Source organism: Psammomys obesus, unplaced genomic scaffold (assembly GCF_907164565.1).
Source record: "Psammomys obesus unplaced genomic scaffold, mPsaObe1.curated_primary_1811, whole genome shotgun sequence".
In the NCBI taxonomy this organism is placed as follows: domain Eukaryota; kingdom Metazoa; phylum Chordata; class Mammalia; order Rodentia; family Muridae; genus Psammomys; species Psammomys obesus.
In genome coordinates, this window is record NW_026585691.1 from 1449497 (window position 1) to 1465980 (window position 16484).

General features: G+C 47.7%; 1 long non-coding RNA gene across 1 annotated transcript; it reads right to left on the reverse strand.

The window, feature by feature from the left end:
- Window positions 1-5744: 5744 nt before the first annotated feature.
- LOC129670294 (uncharacterized) lies at window positions 5745-11454 on the reverse strand. The gene is made up of 4 exons (XR_008719160.1): window positions 11017-11454; window positions 9700-9828; window positions 7045-7271; window positions 5745-6699 (listed from the first exon to the last, which is right to left on the reverse strand). It is a non-coding gene; the product is annotated as an uncharacterized LOC129670294 (long non-coding RNA).
- Between the last annotated feature and the right edge of the window lie 5030 nt (window positions 11455-16484).

Consider the following 16484-nt stretch of genomic DNA (forward strand, 5'->3'; position numbering starts at 1 on the left):
AGGAGGGAAGGCCTGCGCCCTGCTGTGCTGGCCCACCTCTGCTTGCCTCCCACCTCCCTGCCTCCTTGCAGGGGTCTCCTCGCTTTGGTGGCTGCCTTGAGTAGAGGCATTTGTCTTAGGAGCCCAGGGATACCTAGAAAGACTCCGGCTGGCAAATCCATCGCCACACTGATGTTCAAAATCTTGTAATGGGGAATGGGGATGTCGTTCAGTTGGCAGAGTGCTTGCGTGGCATTTGTGAAGCCCTCTTTTCCACCCCAGCACCACATAAACAAGGACGGTGGACACACCTATAATACCAGCTTTCAGAAGATGAAGACAGAGGATCAGAAATTAAAGGCCATCTGTGGCTACATAGGGAGCTTGAGGGCAGCCTGGGCTACACGAGACCATGTCTAAAAACAGACACAAAGTCCAAACATCTCACCAGGAGTCCCTGCGGTCTGTGTGTCCCCCAATACTGGAGGCCTCCTGCTCTTCCCTCTGGGATTCACCCCAGGTTTCTTCTCGGGCCCCCCCTCCATGCCGGCTTCCTTCCTGCTTTCACCTGCCTCCAATGCCCTTTGTTCTCTCTCCCAGCCCCAGCTCTTCCTGTAAGCCCAATGAGTCCCTCTGTGCTGAACTCCTCCTAAAGCATGCTCCCAAACCTGCACCGAAGTCGCTGAGAGGACTCAGCACAGCACCCAGAGACGCTGACTCCCAGACCTTCAATGACCAAAGAACACACAGTTCTGAACAGTTACCCTGCGTTGAGGACGCGGCCACTCTGGAGACGTGCCTCGAGAACCCCTCAGCCCACCTCGTGGCTCTGTGTCCTTAAATGACACCGTGCCTGTACTGGCCTGTCCTCTGCTAGCGGCCATGTGGCCAAGACTTGTGTCTTCAAACAGACGGCAAAGTCCTTGAATGTTCCATCTCCACCATCTTCAAAATGCCACCAGCTCAGGGACTGATGTAGAAGCTGAGAGTTTGCAGGGACCTGAGCGGCTGACACCTTAGGGAGGTGAGGAAACTGAGGCTTACGGAGGTGAAGCAGACTGGGAGGAGGTCCTAAAGCTAATGCTGGCCCAGGCTTATCTCCGCAGTTTTCACTACTGCTTCTTTTTCGTGTGTTTTTGTTTTTTACAGATTTATTTATTTTTATGTGCATGAATGCCAGAAAAGGGTATTGGATCCCCTAGAACTGGAGTTACTGATGGTTGTGAGCCACTATGTGGGTGCTAGGAACTGAACCCAGGTTGTCCACAAAAACAAGAGCTCTTAGCTGCTGAACCATCTGTTTTAGTCACTGTACTGCCTAGTTTTATGTCAGCTTGGAGTAGGTAGAGTCATCAGAGAAGAGGAACCAAGAAAAACGCCTCCGTAAGACCCAGGTGTAAGGCATTTTCTTATTCAGTGGTCAGTGGAGGAGCAGCCAGCCATTGTAGGTGGGGCCGTCCCTGGACTGGTATTCCTGGGTTCTAGAAGAAAGCAGGCTGAGCAAGCCATGGAGAGCAATCCGGAAAGCAGCACCCCTCCATGGCTTCTGCATCAGCCCCTGCTTCCATGTTCCTGCTCAGACACCTGAGCAAAGGGGGAAAAGGTGGAAGGAAAAAAAAAAGAATTGCTGTGGTCATGGTGTCTCTTCAAAGCAATAGAAACTCTAAGTCGAATTGTTACACAGAGAACTATGAGTGAAATAACCCCTTTATTTCTCCATTGCTTTTGGTCGTGGTGTTTCATCACAGCAATAGAGAGACCCTAACTAAGACAGTCACTGTTCTATTGCAGTGAAGAGACACCAAGACCAAGGCAACACTATAAAAAAGGCGTCTTCATGCTCCCAATGACTGAAAAGCAAGGAAGCTGCTTTTGCTGTGACACTGATAATTGCAAATGCACAGCTGAAAGGAAGGGGCATGGAAGGCTTTCATGACAACCCCTAACTCTCCAACCCTCCCCCACAAATAACATCAACAAAAAAGTCACAGCTTACATAGGAAGCCACCAGAAAAAAAAAGTGTTAGGAAGAGTAGCCATCCACAATTGATGGCTTCTGGAGGTGAAGTGGTTTTTGTTTTTTCTTTTTTTCTTCTTAATTTTTTTACTTCTTTTTTGTTGTTGTTGTTGTTGGGGAAGGTCACAGGGGGAGGCAGAGCTGGGAAGGGATTGTGATCAGGGTGTATGATATGAAATTCCCAAAAAAACAAAAATGTTATGTGGAAAATTAAAAAGAGGAAGAAGAAAGCATTTGGCTGGGGGCATGCTTACAGCCAGAAGGTTGTCCATGACCATCACGGTGGGGAGCATGGTGGCTTAGCCATGGCCTTGAGGCTGAGGGCTTTACATACTGATCCACTGGCACAGGCAGAGAGAGAGAGAGACACTGGGCCTGGAATGGGATTCTGAAGCCTCGGAATCAACTCTCAGCAACACACCTCCTCCACCAAGGCCACACCTCCTAATCCTTCCACACAGTTCTTCAAGTGGAAACCAAGCATGCAAATATACAAGCCTAGGAGGGCCATGCCCAGCCAAACCACCACACGCCACTCTCTGGCCCCCATAGGCTTATAGCCACATCATAATTCATGCATTCAGTCCAACTCCAAAAGTCCCCACATTCTGTCACAGTATCAGCACTGTTTAAAAGTCCAAAGCTTAAAGTCTCTTCTGAGACTCGTGCAATCTTTCTGTCTCTCTCTCTCTCTTTGGTTTTTTAAGACAAGATTTCTCTGTGTAGCTGTGGCTGTCCCAGACTTGCTCTGTAGAGCAGGCTGGCCTCAAACTCACAGGAATCTGCCTGTCTCTGCCTCCCTGAGTCTAGGATTAAAGGCATGTTCCTCATGCAGTCTCTTAACTGTAACTGCCTGTAAAATAAAAATCAAAAAGCAGATTGTATATTTCTGGCATATTCGTTACTATTCCAAAAGGAGTATACTGAGGAAATATTGGACCAAAGCAAGACTGAAAACAGCTTGGGCAAACTCCAAATTCCATGTCTGATATCTAAGAGCTCTTCAGCTCTCTAACTCCTTTCAGCTCTGTTGACTGAAACACACTTCTCTTTCTCGGGCTGGTCCCATGCCCTGTCAGCAGCTCTCCTTGGCAGGTGTCCCATGGCTCTGGCTTCTCCAACATCTTGCCGTCTCCACGGCAATCCAGACTTCACCTCCACAGCTTCACACAATGGCCTCTGCTTTATGCCTCCCCTTCCATCCGTTTTGCTGGGTGGCAGTTTGCCCTGAGGTCACCACTCCCTGTACTCCATTTAGCATCAGGTTTGTCTTAAATGCGTTACCTCCTTGCGCACTGGGCTTAGCTCCATTACACTTCCTGGTGCTCCTTTCTTCTCAGACTGTACATTTCGAATTCTCCTTGCTCAGCTTGATCCTTTTTTTTTTAATTATTATTGTAGATCTACATAAAATTCATCACTAATAACCTGTCTAGAAATCTTCTCCACCAATGCCATTAACCTAAAACTCTTCAATTTAGTCTCGGGTAGATTTTTATAACAAGGGCAAGAAGTAACCATATTATTTGCCAAAATGCCACAAGAATGGTCTCCTGGCCACTTACTAATATTCTTCCCTCTGAAACTTATTGTGCTGCACCCCCACAGTTCAAACTCCCCTCTGCACTACTGTCCATGTGTTAGTACTACTGGAGAGAATAAGACCACTACCACAATTTTTGAGCCAAATTTGAAGCAAGCTTTTTTTAAATACTGGCTAGGAAAAGACACTAGCCAGGGGCTTACGTGGGGTTCTTAGAGTATGAATTACATTAGTCAGAGTCTTATAAAGGCAAAATTCACAAGGCTCCATACCTTCTGCCTTCATCAGGGGCAAGCATACATCCTGGTGTACTTCCTGCCTACAGATCTCTCACCTGAGTGTAATCAAGCAAATCCTGTGCAGTTGGGGTAACCATGCTGGTTTACAGAAGCAAACCCACATGGCTTGTTATTTCACATGGACAGCAGCCCCCAGCCTTCCGGGAATTATCTGTCCTTGGGCAAGTGGGGCTTACAGGGAGATCTCTTCGGCATGGTAATTTAAACATAAAACATAACTTTAGCTGTCACACGCGCTCCTCCTGGGATGACTCAGAAAGCCCTCCTGAAAGTGTTCGGCCTCTTCTCTAGTCCAAAGTCCGGGGCTCACATTCTGCTAACAAGCAGCATGGTCAGGCCTATCTCAGCAGCACCCCACTCCTGGTACCAGCTACCGTCTCATTACTGCTCCAGTGCTGTGGAGAGGCACCGTGACCAAGGCAACACTTAGAAAGTGCTGATTTAGGGGCTTTTTACAGTCTCAGGTGAGTCCATTATCATCATGGCAGGGAGCCTGGAGGCATGCAGACAGGCATGGCCTCGGAGCTGAGAGCCTTCCATACTGACCCAGTGCCAGGAGAGGGACAGACAGACAGACAGACAGACACAGAGAGGGACAGAGACGGAGCCTGCTGTGGGCTTTGGACACTTCAAAGGCCACCTCACTCCACTGACACACCTCCTCCAACACCTCCACACCTCTTAAGGCTTCAGATCAGCTCTTTAGCTGGGGACAAATCATGCAAATATAAAAGCTGATGGGCCCATGCTCATTTGAACCACTGCACCATTCTCCAGCCCCCTCCCCAGCAGGTTGATTTATTCTTTGACCATGTCGTTCACGGAAGCGGTGCGTCTTGATCATATCCATCTCCAACTTCTGCTCCCCACCAGGCACCCCCAACACCTCCCCATACCCACTTCACGTCCTTCCCTTTTTGATTGATAAAGCCCCTGCATCTGATTGCTGCTGCAGCTGGAATGTTGACTAGTCTCGGGGCCTTGATTTTGTGCTGCAGTGTAATGGCCATGCCGTGACCCCCAAACAGCATTTTACAGCACCCCTCCCCTTCCTTCGGCTCTTACGTTCTCTGTGTCCCTCTTCAATGGTTCCTGAGGCTTGGGTGGGGCCCACGTAGGGCTGAGCTCTCAAAGACAATCATTCTCAGCACTTTGACTAGTTATAATCTGCATCAGCTGCTGCTCACTGCAGAGGAAAGCCTCTCTAGGTGTGTGTGGGGGGGAGTTCTTCCTGAGTGACTTCAAACGTGAGGGCTGCAAGGACCAGGCATTCAAGATATTACTGTTTTGGTCACTGCTAAGCACTTAGCTCAGGTTTCCATGGAAATTCTGTGTATGTGGTTGTTTGAAAGAAAATGGCCCCTATAAGGCCATCAGGAATGGACCTATTAGACACTGTGGCCTTGTTGGAGTCGATGTGGCCTGTTGGAGGAAGTATGTCATTGTGGGAGCAGGCTTTGAGGTCTCAGATGCTCAAGCTCTTCCCGGTATAGCTCAGTCTCCTTTCACTGCCTGCAGATAAGATATAAAACTCTCAGCTCCTCCCAGCACCACGTCTGCCTGCATGCCGCCATGTTTCCTGTCATCATGACTGATAATGAGTTAAACCTCTAAACTGTAAGCCAGCCCCCATTAAATGTTTTTCTTTGCAAGAGTTGGTGTGGTCATGGTGTCTCTTCACAGCATTAAAATCCTAACTAAGGCAGTACCACAAAGGAAGAAATAGAGGTGGTTTCTTCCCTGTGTGTTTGGGCATCTTTTATTCTAGGGCAATATCCACAGCCTGTGTACAAAAGTTCTTCCCCCAAAACAAGAGACTCAAAATTGAGGAAAAAAGAGGGAGACGCCACACCCTTACAGACCAGTCACCACTTTGACTTTATTCTGAGCAAAAGACCCACAGGACTCCACATTATGAAATGGCCTCTGGAACATGCTGCCTTATATTTATCAACTGTGGGATAAAGCACACAAATATAGTCAGTCCTTCATTTCTGCATTTCCATATCCACTCATTCAATCAGGAACAGACTGAAAATACTTGTACATATACATACATCAATAAAAGTAAAATAAATATTTAATACAATATCTTTGACTCTTCAAAATTGTTTCATCAGGCTAGATGTGTGGCACACACCCGCAATCCCAGCGCTTGAAGGCTGAGGTAGAAGGATCTGAAGTTTGAAGCCATTCTGGGCTACACAGTATGACTCCTTATCAAAAACAACAAACAAAAACAACAAAACATTACTTTTCCAAATATTTAAAAGCTATATTCTAGGCTGGAGAAATGGTTTGGTGGTTAAGAACACCGGCTGCTTTTCTAGAAAACCAAGGTTCAATTCCCAGCATCCCCAATGGCAGCTTACACCTGTTTATAGCTCCAGTTCCAGAGGATCCAACATCCTCACACAGACATACAAGCAGGTAAAACACCAATGCACATGAAATAAAAATAAATACGTTTTTTAAATAAGCTATATTCTAAGATTTTTCTCTTTTGATAGCTGACCTATAAATTACAACTAACTCATGTATTCTGGGCTGGTAAGCAGCTGTCAATAAATATCTTTACTTTCTTTCTGGACTGTGTAAGAGACCAAAAACATTTCATATCCATGTTGATCCCTCATTTATGTTTGGCATTTTCTGATTCCAAAGTCTGTCTCTCCTTTTGATCCCACATAACATGACTAGTGTAGCTTAAAGGATACTTACTTGGTCTCTTTTACAGTCAGTTGGGTGTTCTTCATGGTTTCCACACTTTTTCCCCTCAGCCTGAGATCAGGCTCCATTCGCTGTCATCCAGCAGTCGGCTTTGCCTCCAAGGTATTTCCAATGGCATTTACTCTATAGTTCTAAATTAAATATTTCATTTTCACTACAGCTTTGAAAAATGGCTACAGAGGGGCTGAAGAGATGGCTCAGCAGTTAAGGGCATTGACTGCTCTTCCAGCTTCAAATCCTAGCACCCACATGGAAGCTCACAACTCCCTTAGAAAAGATCTGACAGTCTCGCATAGACATGCATGGTGGCAAAACACCAATGCACATAAAATAAAGGCACATAAATTTTAAAAATATTTTTAAAAAGAAAAATGGCTACAGAATTCTAGCTTGAAACCTGGTTTTGCCCAACATAGGTGCAAATATTTTAGTGTCTTCTTTTTTAAAAATATGTTTACTTTTAATTATATGCATACCTGTTTGTGCAGGCATCTGTGGAGGCCAGAAGAGGGCATCAGATCCCGTGGAGCCGGAGTTGCAGGTGGCCTTGCGCAGTGAGCCATCCCTCCGGATCCTATTCAATTATCTTCAGATACCCACTTGCTGCTGGGTCTGCCAGTTGCTAACCTAGCCTTGTTTTCTCTCACTCTGGCGATTTTGAAAACCTTTGCCTTTAGCTTTGTCCTGTTTAGCTTTGATGAGCCTGCAAATAAACTTCATTTATTTAATTTATGTAAGACTCATTGCCATGTCTTAAACCTGATCTGATGTCCCTTTTCCTCTCTTGACATCATTAGCCACTGCTCACTGAATGATTGCCTCCACCTCATTCTTCTCCTTCTGGAATTCCAACTTGATATATATTTGGCCTTTTCATTTTGTCTCCTAGATCTCCTAACTTTTCTTTCATAGTTTACATCTTCCCTCTCTGACATATTCATTCAATCCATGGATTCTCTCTTCAGTTATGTCTAATCTGCTATTAGACATATATTGTGGGTTTTCTCCAATGATCTTTTGCTTTTGTTGTTCTTGTGTTGTAGTTTTGTGTTTTCAAGACAGCATTTCTCTGTGTAGCCTTGGCTGTCCTGGACTCAATTTATAGACCAGGGTGGCCTTGAACTAAGAGATCTGCCTCTCTGTGCCTCCTGAAGGCTGGGATTAAAGTCGTGTGCCACTATGCCCAGCTCCAATGATCTTTACCCTTTCCACTTCTAAATATGCCCTTCTTTTTAGAATCTACTAAGTTTTGGCCATCAAAGCAAACAAACAAAACCACCACCAACAACAAATCTTTTTCTGTGCATGGAGTCTCATGCCTTAAGTCAGCATTCAGGAGGCAGCAGCAGGTAGATCTCTGAGTTTAAGGCCTGTGTTCTCCAGGAAGGATGGTCCGGGTCCCTCTGTGCTTCCCATGCTACAAGAGCCTCCTGGTTCACTGTTCTCCCTCTCCAGTCGCTACTCTAAGAACAGCTTGCCTGGCCTTACATCTCCAATCTCCAGCTCCAGCTCGATTTCTTCTGCTGTTTACATGACCCCGAACCCTCGGGATCTGAACTCCCCAAGAAGCTAACCCTGCCCAGCCAGCAAGACACCCCTGGTCTCTTCTCTTGTCCCAGAAGTTTGTTGAAAAAGACGTGTCTCTCAATAGGAACGTGAGGTCCCTGGGGCATGGCTGACGTCTGCCTCTCCCTGGTTTTGCAGATCTCAGATTTTTTTTTTTTTTTTTTTTTTTTTCTGAGACAGGGTTTTTCTGTGTAGCCTTGACTGTCCTGGATTCACTTTGTAGACCAGGCTGGCCTTGAACTCACAGAGTTCCCCCTGCCTCTGCCTTTAGAGTGCTTTGATTAAAGGCATGCACCACAAATGCCTGACCAGATCTCAGCTTTGAGCAGAGTGGCAGAGTGGCAAAGCTGAGTAAAAATGAAATTTTAGTAACAAATACGAGAGTTGAAAATAGCTGTGAAAAATAAAATCAATTGAATCTGAACAATTGAAGTACTAGGACCTATTAAATTAAAAGCTAAATTGATGACATTAATATGTGAGAAGGTTCATTTTAAAGCCACTCAAAGAATTATTCCCAGTTAAAGTGTTAAAATGGCCAGGCATGGTGCATGCCTGTAACACCTGAAAGGCAGAGGCAGGCAGATCTCTTTGAATTTAAGAGCTACATGAAAGTTCCAGGGTTACATAGTGAGACTCTGTCTCAACAAAACAAAACAAAACAAAACAAAACAAAACAATAATGAGATAAACTGTATAAAAGATAATATATTTTTAAATTAGAATTAAAAAGAAATCTGATTAAAGTGGTCCAAACAGAAGTGTGAGGTAAAGAATTAAGTAGATAGTGAAGGTAGAGCCACCTGGAGAGGTGGCCCGGGGGTAAGAATGGATGCCCCGATTCAGTCACTGGACAGTTCACAACTACCTGTAACTCCAGCTCCAGGAGTCTGACGCCCTCTTCTGGCCTCCATAGGCAACAGCACTCATGAGAGCATACACAGAACTTAAAAAGTAAAATAAATCTTTAAAACAACAACAAAAAGCTCTTGATGATTTCAAGACAAAATTAGAATAATAAAAAGTATGCTAACTGTGGTGGCACACCGTTTAGTCCCAGTGCTAGAGAGGCAGAGGCAGGCAGATCTCTGTGAATTCTAGGCCACCCTGGTCTAGACAGTGAGTTCCAGGACAGCCAGGGCCTGTCTCAAAAGAAAAAGAGAGGGGCAGGGGAGGAAAGGAGAGAACTCAGGCAGAGAGATAGATGGACATGAATGCCAGGATCCCCTTGGTAAATAGAGCACCCTGTTCAAGAACACAGATTCCTTTCCTCTTTAGAGTTAAGCAAGCCAATGGAAAAGATAAGTACTATTAACCTCTGATTTTATAGATAGGTAAACTGAGGCTCAGAGCAATGAAATGACTTGCCTAAGGTCATCTAGTCATGAAGGAGCTAGCCAGACTAGGATTTGGGCTGCTAAGTATTGAGGTTCACCATTCTGCCACAGGGTGAGTGGGAGAGCCACCCATGCCGAAGCACCATGCTTTCTGAGGCAGGAGTTAACCTGAAGCCTGCAATGTGAGGTCCCCACAGTGTGTTAAGAACAGTGAAGAGCTGACCTTACCTTAGTGTTGGTAGGGTCCCTTTGTGGTGTCCTCTGCATTGTGATAGGACCGATGAAATCTTCCACAATGACACCAAGCAGTCCCTTCAGTGATAAAGCCCAAGGAAGAAACAGCCAAGGAACTGGTCCCTGGGGAAAGAGAAGTGGAGATTTCCAAGTAGGGAAAGAGCCTTAGAGTAGGATTAGGGCCCTGCCTGTGACAAACTCAAGGAGGCCGCCTGAGGAAGGAGACACCAGAGAGAACAAGGGAGGGTTGTGGAGACTGAGCACTATTATCAGTGGCATTCATTCATTCATTCATTCATTCATTCATTCATTCATTCATATCACTCATCCATTCTTTCATTACCAGCTCCTGGGGGCCAGGTACTTGAAGGGAACACAGCAGTCTGGTGTTTCCCCTGAAGGAGCTTACGGTGTGTGTAGGGACAGAGAGTAAGGAGGCTCTGCGCCTTCGCCCACTCAGCAGCGAGTGTTTGCTCGGAGAAGCCAAGGGGATGTGCGCGGCACTCTGCCCCGACTCTCAGTTCCTGACACATGAATCAGACACACTGCTGATCACCCCCAGAGGCCAATGAGACTAGCCACAGGGAGTTTCCACAAGGCAGTGGGCAGAGGCAATACTTTCCAAGCTGAGCACTGAGTGATAAGAATGGGTTTCTTTAGATAAGACTTGATTTCTTTTAAAAAGGAAACAATAAAACAAAGTTAGTATAAGGACAATAGAAGATGCCATTGGTGAAATTTCTCCCTTAGTTATAAGGGGCCTGTGTGTGTGTGTGTGTGTGTGCTGACAATGGAGATTAACCATTATAGCAAACATCCTACACATGGCTTTGGGGAACTATTCCAGTCCCAAACTGAACCATCAAGTGAGGGTAAATTGCCTCTAACTTAAAGCATGAAAAGCAGGGGGCTGGAGAGAGACGGCCCCGCAGTTAAGATCATTGGCTGCTCAATCGTGAGAGCTGACATTTGGGTCCTAGCACCCACATGGGATGCCAGACACCTGTAACTGCAGCTCCAAAGACCTCAGGCACTGCACACACGGACACACTCACACCGATGCATGCGCGCAGATAGACATAAAGTAGCTCGGACGGTGGCAAGCAAGGTGTGCCACAGTTCTCTCTGTATCAGTGAGTTCCGACCCCAGGCCTGTGTACACCTGGCGCTCACTTTTTCAGCCCTCACACCAGCTGTGTGAGATGGGCTCTATCACTGTCCCCATTTTACAGCTGAGGAGACTGAAGTCTCAGGGGCTGAGACCTAGAGTGGGCCTCAGGCACTTGCCTCTTCTCTGGGGCCTCTTCTTACCCAGGATGCTCAGCGGCTTTGGCGTGGAGCTTCAGCGCAGGCTTCACTGCGGAGACGCCTCTGCTGCTCACGTCGTCTGCCCTGACCCTTCCGCTTCAGGATACAGCCTTTCACTTGCTTCCATGTGCCACTGGCTTCTCGTTTCAAGTTCTGTGTGGCACAGCCCCACACAGTCAGAACTAGGTGCCAAGAGCAGCAGGACTGTGAAAAGGGCCGTCTCCCTGCTTCGCTACCTCAGGCCACCCTAGCCCAGAGGTAGCCAGAGCACAGGCCCTGCGGGCATGCGGGTGCCGAAGTCACTAGAGCTACTCGCCCAGGCAGCCTCCCAGCTCCGTGTCAGCCGCAGGCTCTTAGCCCATCCATCATCCAGTCCTTAAGACATATTAAAATGGATTTAAAAAGGCATTTCACATTTTCTCTCCTTAACATCCACATTATTACCACACATCGGCTTTTGTTTTAATTAAAATCGGTTTTGAAATCCTCCATGAAACTTCAGTGGGATTGTTAAAGGCGGCAATTTCCTTATCGGCATTGCTTCCCCGCAACATACTGTAATAGTTAGTTTGCAACAAAGCACAAGTCTTATTAATTTAGCTCAATCAAATCAGCGCCACGTTAATTTACGGGGCTGTAAAAATCTGCCAGTGCGGCTCAGATCAGAGAACTTAGGGGCAGGCGGGACACCGAGTGGGATGTTTATTTTGTACGATGGTCCCTAACTGCGTCTGCGTGATTGAAGAGCTTTCTGAGGCGGGCGCGGATAACAGCACAAGCGTGCGGCATCGTGTGTCTATGCCCCATTACTCCCTGCAGAGACCCAAAATCATTTGGCATTCAACTCCTGCCTGAAATATTTCCTTTTACATACAAATATTTTTCCTGCTTTAAATGGCTTCCCTATGTTAATTTTTTCTTCCCTTTTTGGCTCGTTGCTGTGAAACAAGACACCTCCCTGCGTGGGCTTCTATTTTGGTCCTGCGCTGAATCTCACTGGTATTTGCTAAGTGAGTAGTGGGCTTTCCCCTTTCCCTGCCCTCTCTCTTCTTTCCCCCCAAACGGGAAGCTCTCGAAGCTTCCACGGATGGGGTTGTGGATTTTCTGCCTCCTGGCTTCCTTTCACTCATGCCTTCTTCAGTGACTAAGAACGTTTACGTCTCTTGCTCCCGTCTCAGCAACAAAGCTGCAGAAGGTTGTAATGATTTGCCGGGAGGGGCAGGCTGAGCTGCGCGCGCAAGGGTCGAAAGGCACTATGGGTTGGGCAGCTGCCGCAGGTGGCCGGTGGGAGAGGTGGAGGCTCGGAGGAATGCGACTTGCCTGCGGCAGAGAGAGCCCGGGTCCAGAGCGCTCAGCTCAGATCTGCCTGTTTTGAGGCACGGTCTGAAGTAGACAAGTTAGTCTGTAGCTCAGGGGGACTTTGAACTTTTATCCTCCTGCCTTTACCTCCAAATGCTGAGAGTACAGGTGTGCACCCCCACGTCCAGTTTATGTCGTCCTGGAGAGCAAACCCAGGGCGCTTCATGCTGCTAGGCAAGCAACAGCGCTGCGTCCCAGCGCAACCCCCATCTTCTGAGTCCTTGAGGAGACCGTGGGATTAGCTGTGGTGGATGCGGGAGCTTACTGGGACAGAGGCTTAGCTTTGCAGTGGGGGGGGTCGGTGGAGAGCGCGACTCTCCCCTTCTCCTGCAAGGCCACACCCAGGTTTTCAACACCTAACTCCACAGGCGGAGAGAAACTGTCGCCTTGAAGCTGGGGCGCGCTTCTGCGTGCTTCCGTCCGCTGCAGGGCTGTGCACACGAGGGCACAGAAACCCGTGTCCTCCCACCCTCGCTGGCTGCCAGCCTCAGGACACGCACTGAGAGGAGAGTCTCACCGAGGGTTTCAGCCTCTGAGGTCCGCCGACCTGCAGCACACTGGCCAGCTCTGGTACCTGTCCCTGGCGTCTGTGGAGAAGGTACTCCGCTGATGTGACGTTACCTGCGGAGCTCCTCCACTCACTGGTGCTCTGTTGTAATCTGTGGTCTACAGTGTCCTGCACAGGGGAGTGCGCTTCTACGGCCTGGCCAGCAGGGGGCTCTTGGTGCCTGGAAGGGGACTCTGTCCACGGGAATGTTTGACTCCCAAATGCCATCACAATTTTTTTAAATTACACTTTCATTTGCTTTGTGTTTCTGTGTGTTTGTGTACAGTGCATATGCAAAAACCTGAGGAAATTTTGTTATTTGAGACAGGGTTTGTCTATGTGAGTCTATGTGGTCTACAAACTGAGTCCCATGCTGTCCTGGACTCACTTTGTAGACCAGGCTAGCTTCAAACTCACAGAGATCCACCTACCTCTGCCTCCCCGAGTGCCGGGATAAAAGGCGTGCACCACCATGCCTGGCTGAGTTCCAGGGATTGAGCTCAGGCCTTCAGGCTGGGCAGCAAGCACCTTCTCCTCCTGAACCATCTCATCGGCCTTTAGTTGTTGTTGGTTTCTTTCTTTTTTTTTTTTTTTTTTTTTTTCATTTTGTTTTGTTTATTTGTTTTTGAACTGTAAAGTTCAGGCTGGCCTTGAACTCACAATCCTCCTACTTCTACCTCTTGAGTGCTGGGGTTTTACAGGCTCTTGACACCCTTCCTAGCTCCTATTATATCTTAATGGCAACATGGGATTTACTGAGACAGCCAAGGCCGGGTTGAATGAAGCCCTTGGGGGGACTTACGTCACCCATGCCAGTCTCTTCGGGAGAGCACTGTCCCTTCATCACCTGTGGCAGCCCATCCTGTCTCATCTGCCCAAGGCCACGAGGTCCCAGGGCAGCCTGGTGTCAGAAGCCCTGATAAACATCTCCAGCACGTCGCCTAGATGGGCAGGAGGAACGGCAGTTCCCTCAGCTCCTCACCTGGGCACGGAGAAGCGGAGATGAAGGTGAGATGGGGAGCTGTGACCCCTGCATGCCGGAGCGGTCAGAGCTACCTCCCACCCCAGACCTCTGTGAGAAATGGAGCCTGGAACATTCCAGCACAGGTGCATTTCTGGGCTCGTCCAAACCCTGTGCCCATGTGCTGGGAATGACCACCTCACCTGGGAGGCAGGCGTTAAGAATCTACTGGGGAAAGGCTCAGAAAGACTTCATGGCTTGCTGGTGGAGGAGGAGTCCTGTTGAGAGGTTCACCAAAGATTTGACAATAGTTGGCCTACATACTGTGAGCTAGTGTTGGACTATGGTCTGGAAAGAAACCTTTCGTTTTGCTTTCTATGTACGGAGTGGTGGTGGTATTTGTTTGTTATTGGGGGGGAGAAGGTTGGAGGGAGAGAGTGTGTTTCATGTGGCCCAAGCTGGCCTCAAACTCACTCTGTAACTGATGCTGTCCTCAGAATCCCAATTCTCCTCCTCAGGTTTCTGGGTGCTGAGACTGCTGGTGTGTGCTGCTGTGCCTGGCTCAGAAAGCATTCTGGATGTCCTGGACGACCAGTCCTCAGGAGCCTGTGACCTGTGGTATCTGCCGCCTGATGAAGAGCCCCAGACACCTGACAAAGAACCTGGCTGGAGGCTTTAACTGCCAGAGAGAGAAAGGGCCCTAGCTTAGCAGCTTTTAAAATGGTTTCCCTCGCCCAAGGCCTCCTGTCAGGCCACAGAGTGCCTCTGTGGAAGTTGGAAGGTGATGCTCTTAGGAAAGCCCCAGACCTGCTACAGTGAACAGCCTGTACAGCCATAGCTGGTGGCTCTGCCACATGGCCAAAGTTCCTGGACACATTTTAGTTCTTTTGTGAGAAGATCCAGGCCTAGACTTCCCCCTAAACATTGAGATCACCCCAGAGTGAAGCCAAGATTCCCCCCAAAGGTGAAGGAAGCTGTGTCCTAACACAGAGAAAAAACTATCAGGTACTCAGCTTTTCACACCAACCCACCTCTTCTCCTTCCCAGAGGGGACAGGAGACAGGCCAGGCGTGCCAGAGGACCCGGAGCTTCCTTCCCTCTTCACACAGCTCTTGATTTGTTTTCCTTCCCTCTTCACACAGCTCTTGATTTGTTTGTTTGTTGGGCGTGTGTTTTGTTTTGTTTGGAAAGAGAGAAAGAAAGCCCATGAGCTTGGTCGGGTAGGGAGATGGAGAGGATCTGGGAAGAGTGGAAACATGATCAAAATATATTGTATAATTAAAAAAATAAGTTTAAGTTTAAAAAAACAGAGAAGGCTTTCCAAAGAAGTGGAACCTTTCCGTGGCAGATGGCGGATAAGTGCGAATGGTAAATAGTTTTAATTACTGCATAATGTAAGTGAGACCATAAAGGAGAGACAGTGTGGGCAAGCTGCCGCCGCTGAGGCCCCCAAACTGTTGTGGGCCCCAATTTGTCTGGCATGTGCTGTTCTCAGTCTTGGGAGGGCTTTAAAGAGAACGCTGGAAATATTAATTGCCTGCCTCGCTGGCTCATCCATCTTCACAACCGAGTAACACGCTTTTTTAATTTCAGGGGAATCGTTTTCAAATGGGAATCATGCAAATGAGTATTTTAGCTATTCATTTGTTTTACTGCGAGCGCTTTGTGAGCAAATGGCCTACAGCTTGCAATGAATTAAAAGACATGGGCACCGGAGACCGATTTTTAATACAAAGTCTTGACTGGGAGACGACCCCGACCAGCGGCACAGAAAATGTTGGCATAGCAACTTTGGGCATTTTCATGCAAATTGGCTTCTATATAGATGATACGAATGCAATGTTTTCCTTCAACTAATCATCATAAAATTAGTTTCACTATATTTAAATGCCTCCACTTAATGCATTATATCCATATGCATGAAATTGCCTCCGCTAATGTAGTACATAAAATGCCAGAGATACAATGAATAGCCAAATTGCACGCGGCTATGTTATCTCCCATTAAAGTAGCTCCCCTCCTCCCTTCTTTTTTCTTTTCTTTCTTTTTTTTTCTTTTTCTGTGAGTGTGGGTGTTCCTGAATGTGTCGGTGCCAAAGGCATGTACCACAAATTGATATTAACACACTCAAAGTCCTCTACAGTTAAGTAACAGATTGCACCTCAGTTTTGACAGAAGCTAGTGAGGGGGAGGGATGGGCCTGGACATGCCCACCTAGGCTGTCTGACCTTTCACAGGCAGGGTCTAGAATCCCAGAGGCCACAAAGCAAAGACTGCCCCCCCCCCACACACACACACAGCGGAGCTTTGAATGGGGAAGCCTGGGAAGGAAGGGTGTGTCCAGTGAAACCTGCAGACCCAGGATCCTGTCAGAGATAATGAAATGCGAAGCCTCTATCCCCGAAGCTTACCCCGTGCCTTGAGAGGGGAGAACTCTGGCGGGAATGAGCGAACCCAGTCAGGCTGCAGCGCCCTTGGATGGTCGCTGGCTTTTTAGAGCCTGAAGCTAAGGAACACATCCCAGGTCGCAGCAATGGGCAGTTAAAGATGGATTTTAACCTTTGCCCCTCTAGTTCCCAAGCGGCACTTTGCTCTGTACCAGCT